The sequence below is a fragment of the Nelumbo nucifera genome, chromosome 4, assembly GCF_055504915.1.
Source record: "Nelumbo nucifera cultivar China Antique chromosome 4, China Antique-T2T, whole genome shotgun sequence".
Lineage (NCBI taxonomy): Eukaryota > Viridiplantae > Streptophyta > Magnoliopsida > Proteales > Nelumbonaceae > Nelumbo > Nelumbo nucifera.
The window spans coordinates 32,854,602-32,862,870 of NC_142652.1; positions in this window are offsets into that span (position 1 = coordinate 32,854,602).

An 8,269-nucleotide genomic window follows, 5' to 3' on the forward strand; every position below is an offset into this window, starting at 1 on the left:
ATCATCTAGGCCTTGTCCTAAGTCCCAACTATATATGGTTAGTTATTTGAATCTTCTTGTTTTCTGATTCCATTTTGTTCAGTGATTATGAGAAGGCAAATCAAGAAATCAAGATCCATGACCATGAGAAATTGGCAAAGTTTTTTAGAGAGAGAGAGAGAGATCTGTTTCTGTTTACCTAAGCTCGTTTACCTGAACAAGCTCAATCCAAGCTTGGGTGGCTTCAATTAGTACTTGGCTAAATTAAAGCTACAAAAATAGTTACAAAATTAAGATAGTGCACATAATAAGTGTAGATATTTACAGTCAATTGCCAAACTTTGATTCTATCTTAATTTTGGGCTTGCATGGGCCTACGTTTTTAGTTAAATAGGCTAAGCTGTGCCAGGCCCAAGCTAGTGAATTAGCACTTGGCTCCTGGCCTGGCGCCTGAGATTGCGGCCATAGGCTCTATCTCCAGCCTGAGTCCCATCCCTACATTTGGAATTCTACTCTAATATTAAAAAGAAAGGGAAAATTACTTGGGGGCAGCCTCATTTGAAAGTCTATTTCCCGCTTACTGCTCCTATTTCTGGAAATGCCAAGCAACTTCCTTGGTTTTTCATTTCTCAATTTCAACTCTAACACCATTCAGTTGATTTAACAAACGGACAATAATACCCATGTTAGTATTCCCTCCTTTTCGCTTCATTACTACATCTATACAAACCTAAAGTGCTGTTTGGTAACTGCTTGAAGTGGCTGAACTGAATGGCTTATTGCTTTGTATTTTAGTGAATAAGTTGTTAATGAGATTGTAAGCTCCTTAAATGATTATGAAATTTAGTTGATTAGTTACTATACCTTCAAATATTTTATCGTATATTATCATTTAGAAGACAAAATTAATAATACTTCAGCCATTATCAAGTGGTCCCCTAAGAGTTTTTGTAAGTCTTTTGTGTATCAAAATACTTAAAATTACAGTTTTTCCAAAAGTGGTGGCTGTATTATTCAATAAAAGGGAAAATCTATGATGCAAGAAATATATGATATCAGAAGAATTTTGACCAATCAAAATCCTGTGAATTTTACCATCACCGGTGTGGGGTGGGAGATTCACATGCACCCTAAATCTCCGTGAATTTTGATAAATACCACCAGGTTAGTTTTCATATCTATAATACTGGTTCATTGGTTATTAGTTTTTTCGGTCTTATAGTCAAATCCTAAACAGAAAGGTACAAATTCCTACAAAAATAGAAAAAAAAACAGAAAGATATAAATTATCAAAATCCAAAAAGCAATTGACCAATAAATTTGAATCATAAATATGATAGAGAATCAGGTGTTATTTATCAAAATTCATGGGTGGATTTTGATTGATCAAAACTCTTTCCATATCATATCTTTTCCGTATCATAGATTTTCCCTTAAATAATTCACCCTTCTAATTATAACATGGACTTATATAAGTCACTCAACAACAAACCAAAAACTTAACCAATTATTTTACCTATTTTCTATAATGTTTTACAATTAATCTTAGTTTTTAATTTTTTTTTTGCATTTTAAAATAATCATAACATGACAAAATGGGTGATTGGGTAGACCAATTAATGGTCGGGCCAGTGACACAAGAACCCAATTCCTTTAATTGGTTCATGAACCAGCTAAATCCTGTAGCACCCCTTCTGATCATCTAAATAAGCAACAGCTGGCAAGTTAAGGAGGCCCCACAGCAGTACTACTGTTGATGCCTCCATTGCTTTGTAGTTTGTACTGAACCGTTCAAATGCCAAACTGGCAATGCTAAGTTGCTCACATCATATATAGGGAGAAGTCAAATCACAACAGAACAAAACATAAGCAGGGATATTTGTGCTACGCCTTGTCCTTTTGTATATTAAACGCTTTGCAGGCTTCACCCTCAAACATATATCGATTTATGTGCTTTTTACGTGCATTACAGTACTAATCTGCGTCTACATATATGAAAGAGAGAGAGAGAAGCAGTTTAGATTTCCTTTCTTTCCTCAAATGGTTCATAGTTGATGATCTAGAGAGCTGTACGTACGCTGAGTACATAACGTGTACATCATTGATTGGTCTAGAAATTTGGATGCCTTAGTTTTTGGGCAAATGACTGACAAACACGTAGGACTCTCAAATAGCATGAGGAGCCTGAGTCTTCATGGAGACTGAGTTTGTCTGGCGGCCATAACATAAGAGCTCTTCTCTTGTCTTACTTTATAATCCACCCCTCCAGCCTAAAAAGCTTGCCTACAGCAGGATTGTCATTGTATTTGGTTTAATAGAAAGTAAGAAAGAAACATTGCAAAATCTGTTAAGTACATCCCCTCAAACTTTGTGCTTCTCTCTTATTTTCTATCAAGCCAAACATAGCCTAATAGAATTGCATGCAAATCAGGCAGCTCAGAGAGTTGCTCTTAAGGAATGAAGCTCAAACTGCTGTAGTAGATTCTTGCTGGGTTGAGAGCCTGTCTCTGGCTAGGGGAGAATAAGGAGACTCTTATTTTGGACTTTTCTCCTTTTTATAATATAGTTAATTAATTTGGGTTTGCTTACCCCCAAAAAAAAAAAATTAATTCAAGGGCCCCACATTGAAGAGTGGAACTGGAAACCCTTTGATCACTAGCCAAACAGAGGAGAGAAATTGAAGTACGGAACAACAAGGGCAATTAAGTCATTCCCAGATGGGAAAGAAGAAGTAATTGAATAGAGTGAAATGGGAGCTATAGCTATATAATATAGCAATTAAGTATGTAGCATAAACAGCTTGCTGGCAGAAGCAAAGGGTGAGGTACATTTCCAGCTTTCCAAGCTCCTTCATTTCCATGAAAGCTTTGAATATTCCGGAGACAACGGCTATAAATACTGAACATCCGACTCTCTCAAATCAAATGACTTGGTTAGATTAACCAAATAAATATTCACAACATGCAGTGACAGGGTTCGAAGCCCAAAGATTCACAGTAGAGAAAGAAGAAAAAAGAAAAGCAAAGAAACATAAGAAGGTTCCAGGAATCAAGTTTCAAGGTCCATGTGACTGGTCCCATGAGATAAGGAGAGCATCGAATCGAAGGTTCTCTCATCTCACAGCGGTTTGAAAACCCACACAACGACTGAAACCACGAGTACCCATTTCGGTTCTACTCCACATGGTGAGCTAGCTAGCTTTAGATCAAATTCAGCCTTCAATGGTGCTCTTTCGCCCAGTCTGGTTCAGTGACTAGCGTGACACAGAAAGCAGTGAGTCCACCATAGCCGGTGCAATGACTGGGTCTACAGGAAGAGGGAGAAGGAGTGGCTCTAGAGGTAAAGCTGCAGTTTTCTGTTTATGGGTCGTCTTGATCTCTACTCAGTTGCGCTTATTTGCTGCCGTCGGCAACGCAGCCGGACAGTTGCCGCCCAGAAGAGCCCGGTTTCTTGATTTGAGCTCTATTCCAGTCGTCTCAAGCCCTGCTACGTTTGGAGTGGGTAAAGGAGATACTGCTGTCTTGTTCGGAGAAGATAAGAGGAAAATTCATACGGGTCCAAATCCTCTTCACAACAAGTAAATCCATGGTGCTCCTTCGTTTTTTCTTTTTTCTTTTTTATTAAGATTACTGGGTTAACAATTGAACTGATAGAAATACTGTGTAAGTTGTTTCTGTTAGCTGTTACTGTGAGGACAATCAATTGTACCAATTAATATAATTCTAGTTCATGCCTTTCGGTCAATGCTTTGTGAGGTTACTGAGAGAAGTCTAGCTATGACTTGAAGAATAATCATGGCTACAAGGGACGAGATAGAAGACTGCTGTTAATACTCTGGTCTTCTTCTATTTCTGCACCTTCTGTTAAAGGCTTAAAATTCATTGTTCTGTTGAGTTAATGAGACTAGTTTTATTATACTTTTCATTTATTTTAGTGTCTTCTTTATCTTTTTCTGTTCCACTAATCTCCTACAATCCTAAGGAAACCTGGGTTTTCCTCTTGTTTTTTTTTTGTATTTCATTCTGTTTATCACTTGAATTCTGTTTCTCACTTGAATGTTTTTGTCTAGTTCATGAATTTACAGAGCCCACACTAAAATTGTTTAGGATGTTTTGAGCAGTGATTATTAAGATGCAAAGAAAATTTTCATTTTTGTTCTTTTAAGATGGATTTGTGTATCTTTCTGGGTGTAGTATTTTCTCTCTCTCTCTCTCTCTCTTTTTTTTTCTAAATTTTACATACCTTATTTTGCTTTCAAGTTTCAATGACAAAAGGATGAATGCCACCATGGTTATGATCAATTGATTGATATCAAACCCTCCAATCAATGTGCTACTTCTTGATTGGTAAGTTGGTACCAAAGGCTTGAACCCCAGTCCTGATGATGTTCCAGCATGCTCAGTAATACACATAAATAGAACATGGCTCCTACCTTTGTGGTCAATGATGAAAGCATGGCCATCAGATCAGACAGATCTCATTTGGTCAGCAACACAACACATAGAAAAAAATATGCCACGTGTACAATATAAAAGTAATAGCCCCCAGCTGTGATGCCGTCCGGAGTTTTAAATAATGACCAGTTGTAGGTCTGATTGATTATTCCTAGAAGTCCATCTGTTTGACTTAAATGTCTCCATCTTTTTATTCAAAGAGGATGCTTGTCCTGGGGGACCAACACGCTTTCTCAAGGTTTGAGTCATCACAGCCATACTGATTATTAAATACTACACAGTCACACACACACGGGGAGAGAGAGAGAGAGAGATTTGTGCCACAGTGCCACATACTGACAGGATAGTGTTTAACCTATCAAGGAGAAACCTGTAAAGAAATATTAGAAACTTCCTTGGTATCATCAGTTTTTCAACTAAACCACAGAAGAAACTAGGGATGGAAAGATATTTCTTGAATTATAAGCCATGATTTGAGAAGTTCTAAAGATTCCTTCCAGGGGGAGCTGCATGAAAAATGAGAGAGCTCTCATATTTTATAACAGAGATATAGTTGGCTTTCCCTATGAATTGAATGTTTGCTTGGAGCCATTATTTGCCTTTAATTTTAAGTCTGGGAGTTAAGGGAGTGTTTGATATAGGTGGGGACTGAAGAGCTAGCCATGATATGATGAGAGTGCAATTACCACATCTCACTAAGTCAATTTCCATAAACTGGTTTTAATAGCTCCCACCCACCCAAGCCATGCATTGCTAAATGCTAGCTCATGTGTTGCTTGCTTGCAATTTTTTGGCATCTTCATTATCTTCTTTGCATTGTCCTCTTCATATCATTGCAAGAGCAAAACCTTTACAATCCGGTCCCACCAGGCAGGCAGCTGGTTTGATAGCTGTCTACATTAATATTAATCAATTTACTTCATATCAGTCCCACTCATCAGGCATCATGTATTCCATATTTCACTGATCTTGGCTGTCCATCTTTATTGCTAAACCTAAGTCCTCAGTGGGAATTCCTTCAATCTATATTCTGGGTGGATTTTGATGAAGAACAAGATGAGTGAAACTTTCAACCAGTAGGTTAAAACAATGTTGTCAGACTTGAATCAGACCTGTTCTTTGGTTGCCCAGTTCTTTAGAAAATATTGATTGGTCAAGGTTATCATGTGCTTCCTTTTGATATGTAAAATAGTTTCAAAATTTGCTCTAGAACTACTTTGAAAGAATGGAACAATTGAACCGTTTGACCTGTGACAAATCACCCAAACACATTCATGTCTCATCCCAGCCTGACAACATTTCTGGGTGAAAAACAGATAGAAAGCGCTCTCTCTCTCTCTATGTGTGGGTGGGTTGGGGGGACTTTCTTTAAATAATTAAAGACAAATATAGAAGCTCTGTATCTGTATATTCTTCTCACCAAAATCCAAAATATGAAGAAGTCAGGTAGCAGAGAAGAGCTGTAACAAAGCTAGATTTCAAATTTCAAGTGTATTAATGTTTGTTCACGTGTGATGAAACTCCTGGAAAGAGTCATTTATAGCCTGAGACCGACTCTACTCACTACTTGGATGCACTCCAACAGCCCATCCTATGGACCCACGCGTCAAGGGGACCAGTGATTTTCTACCCGTACACGGTTGGGTACTTAAATAGGAGAAGTCTTGTCCACCTGTCAATCCAGCAGTTCTCCACGTGTAGAGTTCTGGGAGAGAGTTGACAGAATACCTCTCTCAAACCAAGTAACCTAACAGTCATTTTCCAGAAAAAAAAAAAAAAACAAAGTAACCTAACAGTGAATGCAGGAAATCTCTCTCTTTAACCGACCATCTTTAATCCCTGAAGGAATGTTTTATTTTACTGCCACTCCCCCCTTTTGCTTGGCCGGGTCACTTCCTTCCCTTTAATTTTAGAATAGTTATTGCATTGGACTAAATTACCCTCTAGATCATATTTATTCTCCAAAAGCTCCCTTCATTAATGCCACGTATATATGTCCAGATTAATGCCTACCCAATTATTTCATTCCTATCTCTATCATTGGATTCAATAAAATTAAATTCAATTGATTTAAAAGCTTGCTGGTTTAGGAAGTCCAAAAACTACCCTAGAGCTTGGGTCCCACCCCCACCCCAATATGATATAACCACTACCTTGTCAAAGTTCAAAAACTGATATGTATTTTTGTTTTAATGATTCTCAGTTTGGTTGCAGTGCAATAATGTGATTATGTGAATGTATGGGAGTGCAAATAACATAGGTAGTAAATTCTATTTTACTTTTGCTTCATATTTGACTTTGCTTTATTTGTTTGTGAGAAATAAAATAAGTAGCAAGATGAAGTTGTCCCCACCATTATAAAGAAGAGAATAGAGGAAGGTTATTTGTTTAGGAGTGTGGTTGGAAGTAGGGATGTTAATAGGTCAGGTCTGACCCGATGGAGTTGAACCGATTTAGCTGGTTTTGGTTTCAGGAACTAGGACCGACGGGTTGGTTTCGAGTCCTAATGTAGTATCCTGATTATTATTGGTTTAAAACCACTTCTATTCGATCCCGAACCGATTCAGACCTGACCCGAGTTATATTCATATAATACATAATATATATTAAATAAATTATATATAATATACATATAATATATATAATATTTAATATGTTAAACATATTTATTTATTATAACTGGGTCCACCGGGTCAGACCCGATTATCCCGAGAACCAATCGGTTTGGTTCTGGGTCTGAAATTATAAACCCTATCAAGTCCAGTTCAATTCTAGGTCTTCAATATTTCGTATCGGATTGGTTTTGGTTCTAGCTAGTCCCGGCCTAGACTCGACCCGTTGACAGCCCTAGTAGGAAGTTAAATATGCAAACCCTTCTTATCAAAAAAAGAAAAAAATGTAGGAAGCTAGATGATGTTGTCCCCACTTTATATGAGAGAGAATTGAGGTAGGTGGATACAAATTTGCACTGACAATGAATACAAATGAAACAAAAGGTACAAATTTTGTATTAGATAAGAGTTGAAATCGTGAATACAAACATGGATGCAAAAATGAACCGAGTGCAAAATCTATATCCAATTCGTATTTGCATTGCAGACGATAGAGCCTAAGGATTCAATCTAAATGCAAAAAGTGGTTTGGCTATTCATTTATATATGAGACCCAGCCTCAATTCAACTCCAAAGGGGCTTTGTCTTTTGCTTCATGGGCCCACACAAAGAGGGGTAATCTGTCACTCTAACAATAATCCTGCAACCCTGATAACAGCTGGATTTGATCCAAGTATGAAAATATGTATTAAGTCTTAGAAAGTCACTTTGTGCAATAAAATACTCAAATCTGTATTCAATTCATTAGTCCCAAGACCCCAACCATATTGCCAGAAGTTCATAAATTTCAGTTTCTTCTTTCAATGGAAAGATCGGCATTACCCTCATCACCTCATGGTTGCCTCCATTTTGAGAACAAAAACATTAAGGATATAATTGGTTTGAAGGAAAAAGTAGGAAAATGAAGGAAAAGGTAGGGAAGTCTTTACAAATCTTGTATAGGTTGTCCTATCTTTCCCTTCCTTTTCTTACTTTTTCCTTCAAACTAAACATGGGTGTATTCATCAACATGTATGAATTTGATACAAGGATGTTTTCCATGTATGATTTTGTTTTCTAAACAAAAACAACCTGTCACATTAGCAAAAATAATGTGTTCCACCAACGATCTTGATACCAGAAAAACGTGAAATCAATCAACTGGTATCATAAAAGAAATAACCAATGAGGTGGTTATTTATCATGGGGGGATTTGATTGGTCAAAGCCCTTCTGGTATCTTGTC